The sequence below is a fragment of the Cydia amplana genome, chromosome 22 (assembly GCF_948474715.1).
Source record: "Cydia amplana chromosome 22, ilCydAmpl1.1, whole genome shotgun sequence".
In the NCBI taxonomy this organism is placed as follows: Eukaryota; Metazoa; Arthropoda; class Insecta; order Lepidoptera; family Tortricidae; genus Cydia; species Cydia amplana.
This window is the reverse complement of record NC_086090.1, coordinates 2,207,873-2,229,024: the sequence shown is the minus strand read 5'-3', so window position 1 is coordinate 2,229,024 and position 21,152 is coordinate 2,207,873. Positions and strand designations below refer to the sequence as shown.

Here is a 21,152-nt window from a genome sequence, read left to right as displayed (position 1 = left end):
GGTACTCAAAAATGTTGGTTTGGCACCGACTTCAAAAACTAAGTAATTACCCGGATGATTATTAATTTTCTTATTATTAGGTATTAATTACTTTTTGGCAAAAATTTGCTTTACGACGGGATAGGGACTGGACACGTATAGGGGTGCCATATAAAAATTATTTTGTACTTTTCAGTGGGTTGGTTTTTTGAAGGCGGTTCCCTTTTTTTAAAAAAGATATTATTTGCTAAAAGAAAGCTTTGAGTATGCATAATTTTTAATAGTCGGTACACACAACACACACACACACCGTACAACGTTCACAATTTAAAATATCCATATTTTCACTAATCACAATTATTCTAATTGCCGGTAACTGTTATCGTTATCTCACCAAAACAAAATAAAAAAAATGTAAATAAATAAGTAAACTAAACGAATAAAAAAGTAGTCTCGTCTTTATACTAAGTTACCATAACAAATGCTACTTTTTAAAATAGTCACGTAATCATGCATCGCATCGGAACTATTCGGAAACCTTCGGCCTTCATCGTTAAGGATTCGAACGATAGGCGCTGCCTATCAGCGTCTAAATGTGTGCATTACTTGTATCATTGTGTGCTCGTATTTATAGGAAGGTCCACTACACTGTTACCGCGTAACTACGACTCACGGACATGCACACATAGAAAGGTTTAGGCCGAAATGTTTTCTGTCTTTGCCGTGCAAGGCGGCAGGCGCGCAGCGGCGCTAGTGCCGCGTGGCCCGCGTGGTGTAAACTTCGTTGCGTAGAATTATAGATGACGACAACGGACACCGGTAGATGGAGCGCTTATTAATTTTTTAGAATGTTTTATAGATTACAGATACGATCAAGTATAAATTAAAGTAGTTTAAAAGGATAGATATCGGAATTATAGTAGGGTAGGCAGTGCCTTTTTGCCTTTATGAAGTGCACGCCACTGGATATTAGGTACCTACTATATAGGGTCATTGCTAGCTAGTTTCCGTCCATGCTCTAGTTTTCGTCCACTTGACCGATTAGCAAATAACATATTTGATATTTAATTTGCTACTTGCGAAATATCATTTTTATGTAGATAGATATAATTGTCTTGACATTAAGGATTGCAATAAGTCCAAATTTATGCAGCAATGTAGATTTATATTCAAATTTAAAAAAGTGGACAAATATCTCCAACAATCATTTGATGGAAATGTCGCTTTTCTTTCATTCGGAATACGGGTGTTTTTGTCATTAAATGAGTGCTGCAGATACGAGGTTGAGTAAGTATAGCGGCGATATGTAAATATTTCAATGTATATTTCATTGGTATTGAACATTTGGCAGCAATTTTAAAATGAAAATGATAAATTAGTGAACACTGCTACTACTTAGACTGCTTATCTTTAAAGATAAATTATATCAACATCAAAAGATCATAGTTACGGTTGTTATGAATTATTGATCACTTACGTATTAGACGGAACATTTATTTAAGAATACTCAAGGTCACTGTCAGACGGATTGGAACGTACACATTGTTGTCAATTCGTCTGATTTAGAGGGCGATTCTGAGTTACCAAATTTTTAAGGTTTTATTTTGATCTTGTTATAATACAATCTCGAAGATCGATCACGCTGATTAGTGCGCGCAAAATGCAATGGGAGAAGTCTCAAGGTCATCATAACAAGATCAAAACCGTAATCATTTGCTTAGACTAAATTTAAAAGTGAAAAAATTACTGTCTTGGGTGAGACTTGAACTCACGGCCTCTGGATCGATACTCCAACGCTCTGCCATCTGAGCCACCAAGACCTCATCCATAGCCAGCAAATCTTTCCACCGTATAATCGGTCGCAGACGTTTCTGCTTGTTAAAAATTAAATTCGTAATATTTGCTTAGGCAGAATGGGCCTCTACAAGTTTTGTAAAGTTTTAGCAAACATTCTAGACGTGCTACGGACCCCATTCTAGTGCAGGCTTAGTCGTAGACCCTCTACGGGCTACGAACTGGCTACGAGCGTGCTACGACTCCGTGGGGAGCGCGCGTTATTTAATATTTGACGCGATAGTCCACGACCTTGACCCGGGGTGAATTTGGATATTAAAAATGTTATCTAGATTTAATATTGTATGACATTAAGTAAAGTTTTATCTTTTGCCGGATGATATAATAAAAAGTACATTACTAAAATCTGCATGTCCCTCCTGCAAATAGTTTTGTTGTTTATGGATAATTATTAATCTATAGAAAAACCCGCAACCGGCGGTGGCCTCAAGAGTAAGGGTAATGAGAGAGAGAGAGAGAGAGAGTGAATCATTCAAAACTGTTACCACCCGTGGACCTTATTTATTTGTAAAACGCAACCCAACGGTTCTAAAACCATAGTAAAAAGAAATACGGTTTATCAACGCTCAGTCTGTTGTTAGTACAGTCGCGCACGCAACTCCGGTGATTGACAGGCGAGATAGCGGCGGAAACGCTCGTGAGCGCGATTGTGATGTGCTGATAGGGTATGAAGGCACTGTTTTGTTATTTGCACTTCGTGGGCTTATGATAGCTTATTATGGGCTGTATTATTATTAGGGGCAGTAAGGATACCTATATTAACAAAAATATGACTATAGTTAATTTTTTTTAGCATTAGAAATAAGGTAAACAATCTTGACGTGTCTTTTTATTGAAAAACATGTTTTAAAAATAAATAATGCCAAATATGTAACAACTATGAATCGAATACGATAATTTATATTCTTCTGCTTTCATAAGTAATAGTTACTGATTTTTAAAAAGAGTTTTTCAATCAAAAGACATGTCAAGATCGGTTACCTTCTTTCTAATGCTAAAAAAAACGAACTATAATAAAAAAGGTATGAGAGATAAGGCCAGATGAGGACTGAAATCAATCAACAATTTTATTAAATTAATAAATTACTTAAATCGACATCCAAAGATTACCCTAAACGAATTAATCACATAATGTCGTTTTTAATACCATATTTAACCTAAAAATAAGTTTTTGTGGGTGGATAATGTTACCCCTTACCCCTTAGGGCTGATGTAACCCGAGTTTACATTAACAATTCTTAATTGAAAATGGCGCTGACAGTTTAATGTCAATACACAAAATGTGCGTGGTTTCTCTTTTACACCTATAAACAAAACACGCCCTACATACCGTTAAAAACAAATAATTGTGCGACCCACTTTTGTACCGTAAACATATTAAACACAATACATAGACAATTAACCCCAGACTCCACTTTAAAAAGCGTTTACTCAGAAGCGAGGTGTGTGTGTCTTGTATGCTGCGTCTGGTAGGTGAGTGGTCTGTGATGTAACATGTCCGCATGATTACAACAGGCACGTAGTTATTCGACGTAGCATACGGGATCTAAAGCTTAACGGCGTTATTCATAAACGTCTGCTAAGTTAATCAGCTGATGATAATAGTTTGTCCCTCTCTATGGCAAAACGACAGATAGGGACAAACGACGATCATCAACTGATTAACTTAGCAGCCGTTTAAGAATAACGTCATAGAGTCCCCGGCAGGCTCGGCCGAATTTCGCTTTCCCATACAAACGGAGTTTCGTTCTCATTTTAAAACTACGTATTGGATTGTAATGGAACTTTGCAGATACAATGACATGAGGTATACAGTGTGTAAGTCAAATACGGGCAATAAATTAAACTAGATATAGAATTTACCCGTCTTATCATTAATTAAGATGTTTTTTTAAGTTACACTTAATTATGACCCCGTGATTAATTTTTTCCACATGTACCGAGCAGCAATGTACTGTAAACATTAAGAAACAAGATGATAATGACATTACGAGATACGAGCTTTTCATAGTAACTGCCAACAAGCGTTGACAGTTACTTTAAAAAGCTCGTATCCCGTAACGTGTGTGGTGTATTACATTGCGGGCCGAATTATTTTGTATGGTTATAATTTTCAATGCATTTCTAAGTAAAATCTATCTCAATATACTTTTTAGGTCCTATGCTAACCATCGTTTAAATATTCGCCCGTATTGGATTTACACACTGTATAGGCCTGTAATTAGTTCATATAGCTTCAGTTTATAAAACAAAGGAAATGAATCACGAACAAGTTTTGAATTAAAAACTTAAATTCGCTGTATTTTTGAAGTAAATACTTCTTTAGCGGCGCTGTGCACTTTTTGAGGTGGGGAAAAAAATGTTAAACTCGAGACAGCGTAAGGCGTAAGGCGTAAGGTGTAAGGCGTAACTTTCTCTTTCTACCGCGCGGTGAAAATGTATGCATGAGCCTTCTGTTTCGTTTTTATTCACCAAAGAACTTTAATCATAACGTATCATAATCAGGTCAATTATTAACTTATTAAATTATACTTAATTAAACATAATAAATAATACATTACATTTATTAAAAAGTCATCTTATACATCAACTTACAAATATTAACACTGACTGATTAAAACTGGACTTTTATATTAAGCAATAAAGCTCAATGTTCTAATCTTGTACGGGCTGAAATACGAGGATCTCACAGTTACATTCTAACCAGGGATGTTGCGGATGCCGATTTTTTGACATCCGCGGATGCGGATGCGGATGCGGATTTTTAAAGGCTCACATCCGCGGATGCGGATGCGGATGTCAAGATAGGTACATAAAAAACGTCAAATATTACATTTTAGTAATTGTTATTTCAAAAAACCGGCCAAGTGCGAGTCGGACTCGCGTTCCAAGGGTTCCGTACAATAAGTCCCACTCACGCTTGACTGCTAATTTCTAATAGGTTTTCTTGGCTAATTACTAAATTGGCACTAGCAGTCTAGCACTTCCGCCGATGCTAAGACGTTCCTGTACCGAACTGTTCCACATCCGCATCCGCATTAAATCCGCATCGATTTTATGCGGATGCGGATGCGGATGTTGAAAATAATGCGGAAGTTCCGCGGTTGCGGATGCGGATGTTCGCAACATCCCTGATTCTAACTTCATATCACTGAAATATAATTCAATAAAGTGACATCTTGATGAAATCGCTAATAAAATTGAACTCTGGTGAATAAAACTCAAAATATCATGACCGAATATATTTAGATGCGAGGTCTGCAAGGTAGGTAACTTTACAATTTCTATTCGAATTTTAAACAATTAACGCTACAAATTTAAGCTCACTGGCTAGCAATTTCGGAACTAAAGTTTTTCAATAGAAAGGAGGATGGGTCTATACATAGTGCTGCAGACATTTTGGACTAGTCATTGAGTTTTCACTTCTGACGGCACTCCCGGAGTGCAACCCGTTGTTTTTTTTAACTATGGTATCTGAATACATCTAAATATGTATATGTATAGGTATGTACGTACATGTAAGTACCTAAATAACTTTCATTAAAAGTTTATATGATCCTTTTTATTATTACTTAACCTTTTTGAAAACAATTTAACTGTAATTTTGTTCTTAGAGGTATTTGAATATTGTTTTCAACGTGTGGAAATATAAATGACAATAGCTAACCATCCCTTAACCTCACGCCCAGCCCACATCAGACCCAGTTCGTTTTATTAGGTCAACATTTAGTATTCACGGTCATTAATTTACCCTGTATATATTATTATATCAGTGGAATGTGGATCCGAGCCATTTTAGGGCAAGACCCCTTGGTTATATAAAAACATTACCTAATAGCCCCTTTTTTTACTACTTAATCTAAAAAATATTTTTTTTTCCTAATTTGTAAATCCTTTTGAGTGTCTGTGACTCCTCAATGGATGGAACTCCTGTTTATACTTTACTGTAAGGTAAACGAAGTGTTGGGACTGAACAAAAAATGCGAGTAAATTAAATACCCGTTAAAAATACATTCCTTAAAAAAATATACTTTTTTAACGACAAATAAGGATGTGTGCAGTCTCAAATATAATTCATCGTCCAAAATGAGGTCAGGAAACGCCGTGAAGTCCGCCATTTTTGATGAATGCGCGCGCACCCGAACGATGTGAAGTTGGCTCAGAGGTTGCGCGCGCCAGTCCGCCCAGCCGTCTTCGACCATCTCGCGTAGAAAAATAAAAATTAAAAAATAGAAAGCGGATTCAAGGCGTGTTCGAAATTCAAACAGTTCAATTTTAAGTTTTTTTTTAATATCAAATATGGCTGTGGTTGTGATACGTGAACTGCCGACATAGTGCACAATATGTTTCGCTGTGGAGATGGGACTTAGGTTTTAGATTTAATTCTAGTGTTTGTGTGTAAATAGTAAAGTGGTGTGAATTAACTGTTTTTACTGTACGCGACCCTTTGTAAGTATTTTGTTTCATATACCTACTTGCTTAAGTCTCAACTTTAAAAAGCGGATAAACTAAAAAAATAGGCTAAGCATTTTTAAGGCGACTTTAATAATTATCTGATTTTATTTATCGTATGGCAAAAAACAAACAATATCTGATAAAAAACCTTAATAAAAAATAACATTGTTACCTACATGATTCACTGTCTTAGTCATAACAAAATGTCTTCTTAAAAATATCTTGTCAATTCAATTTAAAAAATATAAGTACTCTCTATTATTCGTAAAAAAAAGAGTTAAAAATTAAGTACACCTACACTAAGCTACTATTGTTCTACCTATCCCTGGGAAGTATGAACATCAGCAATAATATGTTACACAACGAAGGCCGCAAAAATATCTGACACGATCTTATTTGTAGAGCCATAAGAGCGTGTCGCATATTTTTGCGGCCTTCGAAGAGTAACATATTATTGCAGGTGACTGTTACACTGCTTGTACTCAAAAAGACTCGAGTGTTCGCATTGCACATCCTTAAGCCTCGATTCATTTTTAATTAGATCGACCTTGAGATCTCTGTAGCTCGGATTGAGTCTAAAAAAACGAATAAATAGAAGAAAATGCCAATATTTATAAGGGAAAACGATAGATAATAATGACAATATAAAAAAAAATGTTTCCTGTTTCATTTTTCTAAATGTCGATTTGTCCGAAACATTTCTTTTTAGGGGGTACAAGTGTTTAAAAAAACATTCGTCTATTTTTTTACTACTAATTGACTTTTAAAAGGTCTAATGTAATGGCATCGTAAGTGCCATTAATTTGTATACTTTGCTGTAATTATGCGTAATTAAGGGGTTCAATATAAACAACTAAAACACGCAAAGTCATCAATGATTTTAACCTTTTCGACGCCGCGTCAAACACAAAAGCTGTCTCTCAGACGCCATACGTCACCGAAGTGTCAAAACTGAAATTGAACTTTATGCATATGCACCTAGGTCTATGTTGCTCTGTGGTCTATAACCGATTAATACGTCTTTGGCGTTGGACCTGCGGTGCGTATATATCGGTCATTGGCATCCAAAAGGTTAAACGAGCAAGATGGATAAGTCAGGTCCAAAACCCGTTATAAATGTTGCAGTTCATTGCGAATAAGGGTTAGCATAAATGGGACATTATCTATGAAAAGGGACCTTATTGTCGATGGCGCTTACTCCGCACAGCGTCGCGCGGCATTGTATTTATATCGGAGCATCGTTAATAATGGCTTAAGCGACATCGACAACAAGGTCCCTTTTCACAGATAACGTCACAAATACGTACCCTTATAAGTCCGCCATTTGTACATTTTGTTTGTATTATGTGCAATAAAGTTTAAATAAATAAATAATTCGCTTTTAATACATAACTTCGCCTTAACTAGCATTAAATCATGATTTACGTATTCATTCAATATTTAGAATTTGGAATAAGTTTTAGTATAATTTTCATGTAAAAAAGAAACATAGGTATACATATATATATATTTTTAATTTAGAGTATTTTTACTCAACTCATTTTATTTTACATTCAATGGATGTCTACTTCTTGGTAAAATAATTTTTCCTGGGCGAAGTTGGGCACCAACGGCGAAGTTAGGCTTGTCTAAGGCAGATTTAGACTTGTGACGAATGCAACATTGACAACGGGGTTTGATCAGGGCGTAAAAATGAGTCGAGCACAACAGTTTCTAAAATAACCTTTTAATTAATCACTATTACAATTTCTGGGAGTTAAAAAAAGGTCTTGCCTACTTTTACTTCTACTTCAAAATCAACTGTTCTTAATTTTATGTGGTAGGTACACACTTCGCCTTAAGAACGAGTCAAATGTATCCACAATGTATCTTTAATCACTGATACTCCTACATTCTATTGTCAATACGTATCAATATCGACCCCATGAAAGGGATAATCGCGTTTCGCCCACGCGGTGACATACGCACTACCCCCGGGCTTTATCTGGGCGTGAAAGTGATGCTTAAGGCGACTGATAACGCCAACGACCTTGAACATACTTAGTGTAAGGCCTGAGTGGACGCTCGAAGCGGAGCGTTCGGCGGGGCGTGCAGCGTGGCGTCGGAGTCAGGAGTAATTTGAGCAGCGTGCACTAAGGCCGCTCCTATACGTTTGCATTTGTTTAACATGCACGCCACACGCCCCGCCCCACTGCACGCCCAACTCGAGCGTCCACTCAGGCCTTACACTTACGGGGTGTAATTTTTTAGGTGATACACGATATACATACTTACTGCGCTCTTTTTAGTCAATCTCAACTTTAAAGGCGGGAAATTGTGTAGGTGGTGCAGGTATTCAATAATATTCAAAGCTGTGGGCAGTATTTATGGAGACGCGGATAACTTTTAGTGACATGTGTCAGATAAGCATCACACTGATTTAAACTTTCACGATTTTTACACATTATTAAATTGTACAACTTAATCGCGTATCTAAGTTTTTAAGATTTACCTCCGACGTTTCGAGGACGGCGTTGTCCCCGTGGTCTCGGAGAAGACTGGCTTAAGTTGACATGAGCATCTTCTAACCGCGCGAGTTTTTCGAACTACCCTTAATTGGTCTTGTTTATCCGCTTGAACGTTTTGCGCACTAGGGATGTCACTCTGTCGACACACAACACTAACGATATTCGATTTATCGACTGTCAACTTAAGCCAGTCTTCTCCGAGACCACGGGGACAACGCTGTCCTCGAAACGTCGGAGGTAAATCTTAAAAACTTAGATACGCGATTAAGTCCCGTTGTACAATTTAATAATAGATAAGCATCAGTCATATGTTTTAGACCGTTTTTCAAATTCAAAAATAAGAGCTGCGTTTATTTATATTCCGTTCTGTAAGGGCTAGGGCCCGTTTCTCAAAAGCTAGTAGGTAACTTGTAATACAAGCGGATGTCACTTTTTGACAGCTTTTGTTAGAAAGAGACTTCCACTTGTATTACAAGTTACGAGCTTTTGAGAAACGGGCTGATAGTCCGTTTTTAGGGTTCCGTAGCCAAATGGCAAAAAATGGAACCCTTATAGATTCGTCATGTCTGTCTGTCTGTCTGTCTGTCCGTCTGTCCGTCTGTCCGTCTGTCTGTCCGTCCGTATGTCACAGCCACTTTTCTCCGAAACTATAAGAACTATACTGTTGAAACTTGGCAAGTAGATGTATTTTGTGAACCGCATTAAGATTTTCACATAAAAATAGAAAAAAAACAATAAATTTTTGGGGTTCCCCATACTTCGAACTGAAACTCAAAAATTTTTTTTTCATCAAACCCATGCGTGTGGGGTATCTATGGATAGGTCTTCAAAAATGATATTGAGGTTTCTAATATCATTTTCAGATCTAGTAAGTAGTTTTTTTTTATACGTCATAAATCGCCTAAATACGGAACCCTTCATGGGCGAGTCCGACTCGCACTTGGCCGCTTTTATCATCTGTCATCATGCCTGTCACCTTTCAAACAAGTATGTGCTGACAAAAATGCGACCGCTGCGGGCGCAGCATGGTTCCATTTTTATCGCATGTCACTATGCCCGTCACTTTCGCACTTACATACTTGTTAGAACGTTGTTAAGCGCTGGTGGCCTAGCGGTAAGAGCGTGCGACTTGCAATCCGGAGGTCGCGGGTTCGAACCCCGGCTCCTCGTACCAATGAGTTTTTCGGAACTTATGTACGAAATATCATTTGATATTTACCAGTCGCTTTTCGGTGAAGGAAAACATCGTGAGGAAACCGGACTAATCCCTAAACGGGCCTAGTTTACCCTCTGGGTTGGAAGGTCAGATGGCAGTCGCTTTCGTAAAAACTAGTGCCCACGCCAATTACTGGGATTAGTTGCCAAGCGGACCCCAGGCTCCCATGAGCCGTGGCAAAATGCCGGGACAACGCGAGGAAGATGATACTTGTTAGAACGTGACAGACATGGTGACAAGCAAAAATGCGACCATGATACCGCCGCTGGCGTAGAAATGTTATTGGCGTGAAATCGCCGCTTGACGGTCCCCGGTGCACTCGTAACGCGAAGAAAACGATACAAACTTCCTTCGATTACTTACGAGAAGAGCCATTAAGGATAATTTCTTGGGGAATGGCGATTATCACTCATCTAACTTAGTTATAACTGTTGTGGGACACTTACGGGTGAGCGGGAATGAGATTTAATAACTATAGGAAATGCTGACGGAAAGTTTTCAAAAACAATTACATGGAAAATCAGAATTTTGTCATATTTTTGTATGGTAAACGAAAATCCAATTCCAATCTTCTTTTATTTCCTGGGTCATTCTTTAAAAAAATGTCTGCGTTCTGATTGCCGCGACCCATACAAAATGTATGAAAATAGTCGTGGCAATTAGACGCAACCGCAGACATATTCTCAAAGAATGACCCTCCCATGAAATGATTCAGAGAATTTCTAGAGTTTATCCAACTTTTGCGAAATATTTCACGTGATTTTAAGTTAGTAAGTAAAATGCTTCATTTCGGCCTGTGTCTTTCCAGTTGATTCATAAACGAAATACAAAACATAAAATTTAACTTACCCAAATAAACCATAAAATAAGTATAGTCGTCGCGCGTCGTTGGATATATCGGAGCGGCTTAGGTGCTCAAAAATATCCGAACACACTCTAACGCCTTAGGCCCTTCTCTCACGAGGCTACTCTCAAGCGATTTGTGTTTCGTACGCGTATCCTACGCGTCGCTTGTGAGTACCCGCCATATTTATTTCCTACGATTCGCACACGACGAGACGCGTCGACGAAGCGTTTGATATCAGTCGCATGATACTGTCTTGCTGGTCGCACGCGACTCGAGTCGTATACGCGTTGTATGCTCAAGATGGCGGCGGAACAAGTTTTTAATATAAATTTCGTTCAAGAGGTGGAAAAGTATCCATGTTTATATAATTATAAGCTGCCTGATTATGTAAGAAAAGACCTAGTGTGACCTGGTGTGTGTGTGTGTGTGCTTGTGTGTGTGATGATGTGAGAAAGATGTAGGAGAGATGTTATGTGGTTGTGTGTTGTGTTCTTGCAATAAAAATAGAGCAGAAGATTGTCTTCATCGCTGGAGCTAGACATTGTCGCACCAATGTTGTTCCGCAAATGACACAAAATAGTCTCATTTGCGTAGCACCGTGTGCGAAAACGAGTAGCATACCAGTAGGCGATCATGGTTTGCATCTCAGTCGCGTAGCATTTGAATAGTCTCGTGAGAGAAGGGCCTTAACAATAGAGGCGGCGTGTTCAGATATTTGTAAGCATCTTGGCCACTCCGATATATTATGATGTTGACTGTACCTACCTATTATTCCACGTGTTTTCTATGATCCTTACTTATTATAATGTACGATACGCTACAGTATAATTTATATTTCATTCGCCATTACTTGAAATGCTTATTCTTGCTCAAGTAATATCAGACAAAGCAAAGATCGTAAAACTCGCTGACCTTTTCCGAGCAACGAGCCAGTGAGTTCAAAAGTAGACCTTGTCCTGCTTAGTTCTTGTGGCAATAATATCTTCAGGGTTTAAAAGGAACGCGACGAACTCAGAATGTGACCATCATCTTCCTCGCGTTTGTCCCGGCATTTTTTGCCACGGCTCATGAGAGCCTGGGGTCCGCTTGGCAACTAATCCCAGGAATTGGCGTAGGCACTAGTTTTTACGAAAGCGACTGCCTTCTGACCTTCCAACCCAGAGGGTAAACTAGGCCTTATTGGGATTAGTCCGGTTTCCTCACGATGTTTTCCTTCACCGAAAAGAGACTGGTAAATATCAAATGATATTTCGTACATAAGTTCCGAAAAACTCATTGGTTCGAGCCGGGGTTCGAACTCGCGACCTCCGGATTGCAAGTCGCACGCTCTTACCGCTAGGCCACCAGCCCTTCCTCAGAATGTGACCAAAAACAAAAGAGACTAATTACGAATGTAACCATGAACCTAACTTGCCAAATATTTTTTGGCGAAAATACCGTAAATATACTAACCTATACTCGGATTCGGCAAACAATAATAATAATAATTTTTAGGTAAACAAAACATTTACCGTCATCACACACTTTTAAAAAGCGGCCAAGTGCGAGTCGGACTCGCCCATGAAGGGTTCCGTATTTAGGCGATTTATGACGTATAAAAAAAAACTACTTACTAGATCTCGTTCAAACCAATTTTCGGTGGAAGTTTACATGGTAATGTACATCATATATTTTTTTTAGTTTTATCATTCTCTTATTTTAGAAGTTACAGGGGGGGGACGACACACATTTTACCACTTTGGAAGTGTCTCTCGCGCAAACTATTCAGTTTAGAAAAAAATGATATTAGAAACCTCAATATCATTTTTGAAGACCTATCCATAGATATCCCACACGTATGGGTTTGATGAAAAAAAAATTTTTGAGTTTCAGTTCGAAGTATGGGGAACCCCAAAAATTTATTGTTTTTTTTCTATTTTTGTGTGAAAATCTTAATGCGGTTCACAGAATACATCTACTTACCAAGTTTCAACAGTATAGTTCTTATAGTTTCGGAGAAAAGTGGCTGTGACATACGGACGGACAGACAGACGGACAGACGGACAGACAGACAGACATGACGAATCTATAAGGGTTCCGTTTTTTGCCATTTGGCTACGGAACCCTAAAAACGGACAAGGCCCAATCAACAATTTAAACTTAAACCTTGCATTTAAGTAATAATTTCATTTCGGACCTTTTGTAAAAATCGTATCTATTTATAAGTTTAACAACAGATGTACATTGAACAGATCTTAATGCGCTTTCTTATCACAATATTTGGCAAAGTTTTGGCAATAAATCATAATATTTTCATATTGACCGCTAATAAATCAAGTTTTATTGGAATAGATTTTTTATTTGCTTGCTACTTTGGGAATTGATAATAGATAACCATAAAATTCGACAGATTTACATTCGCGGAGGCAAAGGGCTGCCAATATCGATAAGCAGAATATGCCCAGAGCGCCTACCGCGAACCACACATTCGACGTGTTGCCTCTCTGTCGCACTTGTAAATTCGTACGTAAGTGTGACAGGGAGGTAACACGTCGAACGTGGTTCTCCCTGTCTCAGTCTACAAGTTTGTAATGCAACAATATCAATAATAGCATTTTGACACGTTGTTTGTCAATGGGGTTGGCAACTGTCAAAGGTTTGCATAGATGGCGCCATCATTAGCTTGTCCCATTTTCTATGAGATTAGGCTTTTAAGCTAGGGCTAGCATCCAGGGCATTAAAAAATCAAACATTTTACACAATTCTAGGGATTGACAGGGCAAGCTATGATGGCGCCATCTGCTAAATACTTCGACCAGCTAACCCAGTTAAGGGTGTTGGTAAGTACCAACACCCTTAACTGACAATTGGTAAACCTTATCTCATTGCAGTAAGGTATGCAAATGGTCAGTTAACCGTGTTTACGATGGTAGCTAGCAATTGTTATACGTCTCTAAAACGCTAAAGCATGTTGTGTAGACTAACCAACCGAATATAATTGGAAAAGTAAATAACGAATATTTTTTAAATAATTATCTCATTAAAGAATAAATACTCCAGCAGCGGTATCATGGTCGCATTTTTATCACCTGTCATATCATGCGTCACTTCTCGTCGCACTTACATAGTTGTTAGAACGTGACAGGCACGGTGACAAATGATAAAAAGCCGGCCATCTTAGCCCTTCGGATGAATGCGAAATAAAAAAATATCGTGGGGTGTCTCAGGTTTTCAGTGGCTCAAATAACACCGTGTATTTCACTAAAGTTCAAAGGTAGACATGTAAGTATTGGGTCTGAACTAGCGTCCGTGCTCAACGACCCGATGCAACTGATAGCTAGCCTAGCTCTAACTGGCTCAGGGACACTTTTATACGTCATCGTTGCATTTGTATAAGTATAAGACATTTATTGAACAACAACATAAGTATAAACTAACAATAAAAGTAAAAAGCTTTCCGGTGGCGAATGCACTAGTCTCAAAACGCACTATTAGTAACCTAAAATTCACGAGGTCACGGATTCGAGTCCCGTCTCTTTTCAATTAGGATTTCAAAATTTTGACAATTTATCAAGAAAGTGTAATTTTTCCGGGGAGGAAAATGCAGTAGCAGTAATGAGTAGGCGTCAGCAATGCGGCGCTGCAATGCTGTCGCAGTTGGATTGCAGCCTTTATAAAAGCGGTGCCGGCGCGCCGGTGACCACATCCCCTGTTTAATTGTCCACTATAAAACGTGTCGATGGATATGCTAATACTTCAACGTTGGTGGCCTAGAAAGTGTACAGAGTGTACTATAGTTCGTTTTTAGGGTTCCGTACCCAAAGGGTAAAAACGGGACCCTATTACTAAGACTCCGCTGTCCGTCCGTCCGTCCGTCCGTCTGTCACCAGGCTGTATCTCACGAACAGTGATAGCTAGACAGTTGAAATTTTCACAGATGATGTATTTCTGTTGCCGCTATAACAACAAATACTAAAAACAGAATAAAATAAAGATTTAAGTGGGGCTCCCATACAACAAACGTGATTTTTGACCGAAGTTAAGCAACGTCGGGCGAGGTCAGTACTTGGATGGGTGACCGTTTTTTTGCTTGTTTTGCTCTATTTTTTGTTGATGGTGCGGAACCCTCCGTGCGCGAGTCCGACTCGCACTTGGCCAGTTTTTTTTTGCATTAGAAAGAAGGTAAACAATCTCGACGTGTCTTTTTATTAAAAAAATAGTTTATCTTATACCTTTAAACGAGCAATTCTTGTATATTTATTTATTTATAAATAGGTACAAGTATATATATTTCAGGGATCTCGGAAACGGCACTAACGATTTCGATGAAATTTTCTATATGGGGGTTTTCGGGGGCAAAAAATCGATCTAGCTTGGTCTTATCTCTAGGAAAACGCGCATTTTCGAATTTTTATGTTTCCCGAGCTTTGCTCGGTCTTCCAGATATTATTACTTAATGCAAGCAAAATAATGTAAAAGATCGTATATGATTTATAATTCTAACATATTTGCTGTGACTTATTTTTCAATTGTGATTTTTAATAAAAAGATACGTCAAAATCGCTTACCTTCTGTCTAATCTAATGCTAAAAAAACGAACTACAAAACGGCTGTGTTGCCTCGTCCGTTTATGAAACAGGTCCTGGGTTCGAATCCTGGTACCCCAGTGTCAAATTGTAACTCCAGGTTTAACCGGTTAACCCCGGGTTAGTGGAGTGGTGCAAGTGGCGTTTTGAGTCTTATAGAAAAAACAAGCGAGTATTTAGAAAGATGAAACGAATAGCTATGGAACGTTCACTGTCGCGACGGTGACCGCATCCTGTTTAATTGTTGACTATAAACGTGTCGATGGATATGCTAATAGTTGCGTTTTATTACGGACGCTAAGCGGAGCAAGACGCGCTTTAATTATGTGATAAGTGAGAAAGAAAAACTTGTCGCGGGATACAATAAAGAACTTAATTATGAAATCTTTCATGACCTTAAATTACACTACACAGAAACTAACTCTAAAAAACCGGCCAAGTGCGAGTCGGACTCGCGCACGGAGGGTTCCGCACCACCAACAAAGAATAGAGCAAAAAAATCGTGTTTGTTGTATGGGAGCCCCCCTTAAATATTTATTTTATTTTATTTTTAGTATTTGTTGTTATAGCGGCAACAGAGATACATCATTTGTGAAAATTTCAACTGTCTAGCTATCGCGGTTCATGAGATACAGCCTGGTGACAGACGGACGGACAGCGAAGTCTTAGAATAGGGTCCCGTTTTTTACCCTTTGGGTACGGAACCCTAAAACAAGCAAAAAAACGGTCACCCATCCAAACTAGTACTGACCCCGCCCGACGTAGCAGGGATCACCAAATGGCGGACCGCCTATAGGTGAACCAGGATCTATTGAGGGTGCGCCATGTTGCGGAATTTCACTGGAACTAATTTTTTCATACTACACTGAATTGTCACCCTATACATGAGAATGACAGCGCCCTCTTGACAATTATCATATATTACTGGTCAAGCCATACATACCTACATTATTTTTTTACTTACCGCGATGTCATATTATTTTAAAAACCGGAACCCTGAAAAACTAATTGGTGAACCCTGCTCTATAGTCTCTTCATTGAAGATTCATGTCTAACACATGCTCGTAAAGTATAACATCTTGAGGAAAAAACTTTATTTTATAAGCTTTAATGTTGCGCTAGACCATATTTTCATAAAGTGCGTAAATTCAGAGTAAAAGGGCGAAAGATGTAATATTTCCAAGATGGCGGCGATTCCTCGGACTGGACCAAAGAGAATGAAATCACTACGTTTCCTATACCATGCTTTTTTCGTATCAAATAGATGGATACGCTCGGGAGTTTGACCGCGGTATTCGGAAAACATGATCCGTTCTAGAGAAGAGAACGATACGATATGTACTAGATACTAACTAATTTAATTTTTTACAAGCAGAAACGTCTGCGACCGATGCTATTAAGCTTTGAATAAATTTAAAAGTGGAAAAATTACTGGCTTGGGTGAGACTTGAACTCACGGCCTCTGGATCGATATTCCAGCGCTCTGCCATCTGAGTCACTAAGAGGCCGTGAGTTCAAGTCTCAGCCAAGACAGTAATTTTTCCACTTTTAAATTTAAAGATACCAACTAGTTTAGATTTCGACTAGATATCTTTTGCAGCTCGATTCGGGCAACCAATGTCACTTTTACGTTAAATTATCGTTTTAAGATCGTTTCAAAATCGTTTTGAGATCTAAAAATACATAACGTGACGTTTTAGACATTGTGAAAATCGTTCAAGAGTATCTCCAGAATCGCGGAAATGTCAAATTTGACAGGCCCTTAAAAATATCGTTGTCATATCTTGGTGATGTCTAATAGATATCTAGTTCAAAATCCGAATCGGGCCCTGAGTTCCCCGGCGTCGTGACCCGGTCACGCTCCTGAAAGGGGCTACACAAACATCCCTCAATGAAAACTAAAGATGTACGGGGAGTATTAAAAACGAAGCATCGTTCAATTTAACCCCCGACGCGACGCAAGAAGCGGGGTGTTTGTATATTTGACGCAATGTTTTGTCTGTCTGTGGCATCGTGACTCTCTTGGGGTCTTTCTCCTTAAGGGAGACCTTTCGGTCTTGTACAATTTTTTTTACAAATTAATGGTGCGTTAATAGACCTGTTTTTTTTTCTATCGAGCGTAAGTTGTTTAATCATGTTTCATCAGGCGTGTCTCACTCCGCGATTTCGTCGCTTTGCTACAGGTAGCTAAAAGTACATTCGTTCGGCCCCAATTTTGGGGAAAGCCATAAGCCGCGCGTGGCGCTGTCGCCACCTAGCGGCCATATCTGTGCTGGTCGTAACAGACGCGTTTTGTTAGAGAGTGAGTCTTCTGTACTTAGTACTATTATTTATTCTGTGGTTTCATATCGATGAAGTTACTAATAGAGAAAGCCCTCAAAATTTGCTAGAGTCTGTGCGGAAAGGCCCCATACATTTCACGACTCTTCTCTTTCCGCACAGACTCTATTCATATTTTTTTCTACTCCCGTACTTTTATTTGTCATTTAAAGGGTCGTGCACACACCTTTAAACCCCTATCTTATAGTTGTCAAGACAAGTCTTTAGTCTATTCCCCAAAAAAGTATTTGTGCATACACGCAGTATCTTTTTGGCACTCTTACGATATATCGTGTAATCACCACTTAAAAAATATTGTATGAAATACATTGTTGCCAACCTAATTTTAATTATCATCTCTGACAGATGAGTGAACCATAGACATGTTTTTTTTTTATTTCATTCATTCTTTTCCCGCCCGTACCCTCCATTCTTTGCTAGTTCTTGAATGAAAAATATTTGTTTTTACAATTGTATTTCAAAGTAAGTGCTTGGTCGTAGAAAAAGTATTGTATGCAACGTTGTTTAACTGAGTCAAAAAATACTCGTGGCATCTTTATTAACAATTTTCGGCTTCGCCTCAAATTGTTACTCACGCCACTCGCCTTTTTAGACCTCTCTTAAACAACGGTTGCATAAAATACTATTTGGCACCCAAATACGATTTTACAAAAACTTTGCTAACTGAACCTACGTTACAAAATTTTAATAAATAGCGTATATTTATCATCACATATCAGCCTTTTATCACCCACTGCTGACCCAATCTCATCCAGAGGTGACCCGTATTTATAAGTAGGTATAAGGTTACAGAGTGAAAATAAGTAAAAGCGGATTAAGAATTCCGGAAGCTAAATTTCACCACCCTTTTTATTATATACATACATACAAATCCTTTTTCCGGGTCATAAAAGTTAATTAGCGGCTTAATGTGGATCTCGGGCTAATCACTTTAATTATTAATGTGAGCCTCGCAAGTTAATGTAACTTGGTAGTCTGTGCGGAAAGAGAAGAGCCGTGGAATGTATGGGGCCCAATCTATTCCACGACTCGTCTCTTTCCGCACAGACTCAACCATCAGCTGCAAAAGTCGATGGCGACCTTATCAATTAATTTATAATTTCTCCATGCAATTTCGCAGCTCACTTTACATTTAAACTTACTTCAAAAGGTTTAAAAGTAAATAAATACATATTTTATCGCCCACTGCTGAGTATAGGCCTATACGGCTACCATCAGTTTCGCACTGACATAAACGCCATCGAGAACGTAATTTACTTTCTATGCATTTCGCTCGTACTCGCATATTAGTGCAAGCGAGATGTATAAAAAGTAAATTACGTTCTCGTTAGCGTAGGTATATGTCATTTTTGACACTGTCAGTGACTCATCTCATGGTACAGGCTCTGGGCCAAAATCACAAAATATACCTATTACGATTAATTTTCATTACCATTCAAAATGTTTAAAAAATGAATTATATACCTAACAATAATCTTTAATAGAAAAAAACCGACTTCTCTAACTACTAGCCTAACCCACTTAACGGTGCTTATACTTTATTTGGTAATATGTATACATTTTATGGTAATCATAGTGGTTGATTTAGTTTAGGTATCATAGTGGTTTTCCGGGTCTGGGTCCGAGTCCGAGTACGGGTCCGAGTCCGGAGTCCGGGGCCCAATCCAAGTCAAAATCGAAATTGAAAATCACAAAACGTGTACTATGCGTCGTTGAGGAGTTCTGTTCTGATCATCATCAGCAGTTCCACTTCATCAAATGCCACAGTTTTTAATGTAAATGCTTGATTTTCTGATGAAAATATATAAAATTCTGTACGGATGCCTTTAAGATTTGAGAAGTTCCCTCGATTCCTCATGGATACCATGTTCAGGACTTGAGATTGACATAAATGTGCCTAAAAACCTAACTTGCTTAACAAACATAACGAAAAGGACAAATCGCCAAATGCGAGCTATGCGTCGTTGAAGAGTTCCGTTATGATCATCATCAGCAGTTCCACTTCATCAAATGCGACAGTTTTTAATGAAAATGCTCGATTTTCTGATGAAAATACAAAAATCTCTTTACGCATGCCTTTAAGATTGGAGGAGTTCCCTCGATTCCTCGTGGATCCCATCATCAGAACTCGAGCTTGACAAAATTGTGGCTTAAAAACTTAACTTGCTTAACAAACATAACGAAGAGGACAAATCGCCAAACGTGAACTATGCGTCGTTGAAGAGTTCTGTTCTGATCATCATCAGCAGTTCCACTTCATCAAATGTCACTTTTTTTTATGTATATGCTTGATTTGTTGATGAAAATACAAAAATCTCTATACGCATGCCTTTAAGATTTGAGGAGTTCCCTCGATTCCTCATGGATCCCATCATCAGCACTCGAGCTTGACAAAAATGTAGCTTAAAAACTTAACTTGCTTAACAAACATAACGAAGAGGACAAATCGTCAGACGTGTGCTATGCATCGTTGAAGAGTTCCGTTCTGATCATCATCAGCAGTTCCACTTCATCAAATGTCACTTTTTTGAATGTATATGCTTGATTTGTTGATAAAAATACAAAAATCACTATATGTGTGCCTTTAAGATTTGAGGAGTTCCCTCGATTCCTCATGGATCCCATCATCAGAACTGGGTTTTGACAAAAACGGGACCAATCTGTATGTATATACATACAATCAAAAAAATAATTTTCAAAATCGGTCCAGTAATGACGGAGATATGGAGTAACAAACATAAAAAAAAATAAAAAAAAACATACAACCGAATTGATAACCTCCTCCTTTTAGATTTGGAAGTCGGTTAAAAAAATTAGCTTTTTTCCCCAATATGTATGGGTCTGTAGGCGAAAAATTGAATTCTAATAAACGACAATACCGAGCTGAATTTATTCATGAAAATACGCGCTATTTTTGTTCTGGCGTCATTTTGAAAATAGCAAATTTCGAACCGTGCATGTACATACTGTACATACACGTATTAACACGTACAATCCTTTGATCGTCGACACACCTCATTTGGTGTGTAAAACGACGTGTAGTCATACAATTCCCCCGCCTCTTACGCCCTTTGGACTTACAAGCGTTGTTTAGAACAAAACAACCTATAGTTATACGACTTGCCTACCGCTTATGTCATTTTGGTTTGGGAGCAGATTGTCCGATGGACCGAACGGCTGTGCATTAAATTTTGGAGCTATTGGGTAACCGGTTATTGCGAAACGGAGGTTCTGTAAGTAATTGACTTATAATTGAATACAAACAGATTCTGAGAGATTATCTCAAAGGGGTCGGCGAAATCATGTGATCATATTCGGCCTATTTTTGTACCTTTTTGGTGCGGGACCCTAAAAAGTGTCGAAATAACAGCAATGTCAATTTTTCTATA

The 21,152-nt window shown here is 38.4% G+C and overlaps 1 protein-coding gene across 1 annotated transcript in view; it reads left to right on the top strand.

Annotated features, from left to right (window-relative positions):
* The first annotated feature begins 5,879 nt into the window (after positions 1 to 5,879).
* The window catches only part of LOC134658393 (muscle calcium channel subunit alpha-1-like), a 126,911-nt gene continuing 111,638 nt past the window's right edge, over positions 5,880 to 21,152 (top strand). Inside the window, exon 1 of the mRNA XM_063514077.1 lies at positions 5,880 to 6,282. The gene's annotated coding sequence lies outside the window, so the exon portion shown is untranslated. The remainder of the gene's footprint in view (positions 6,283 to 21,152) is intronic.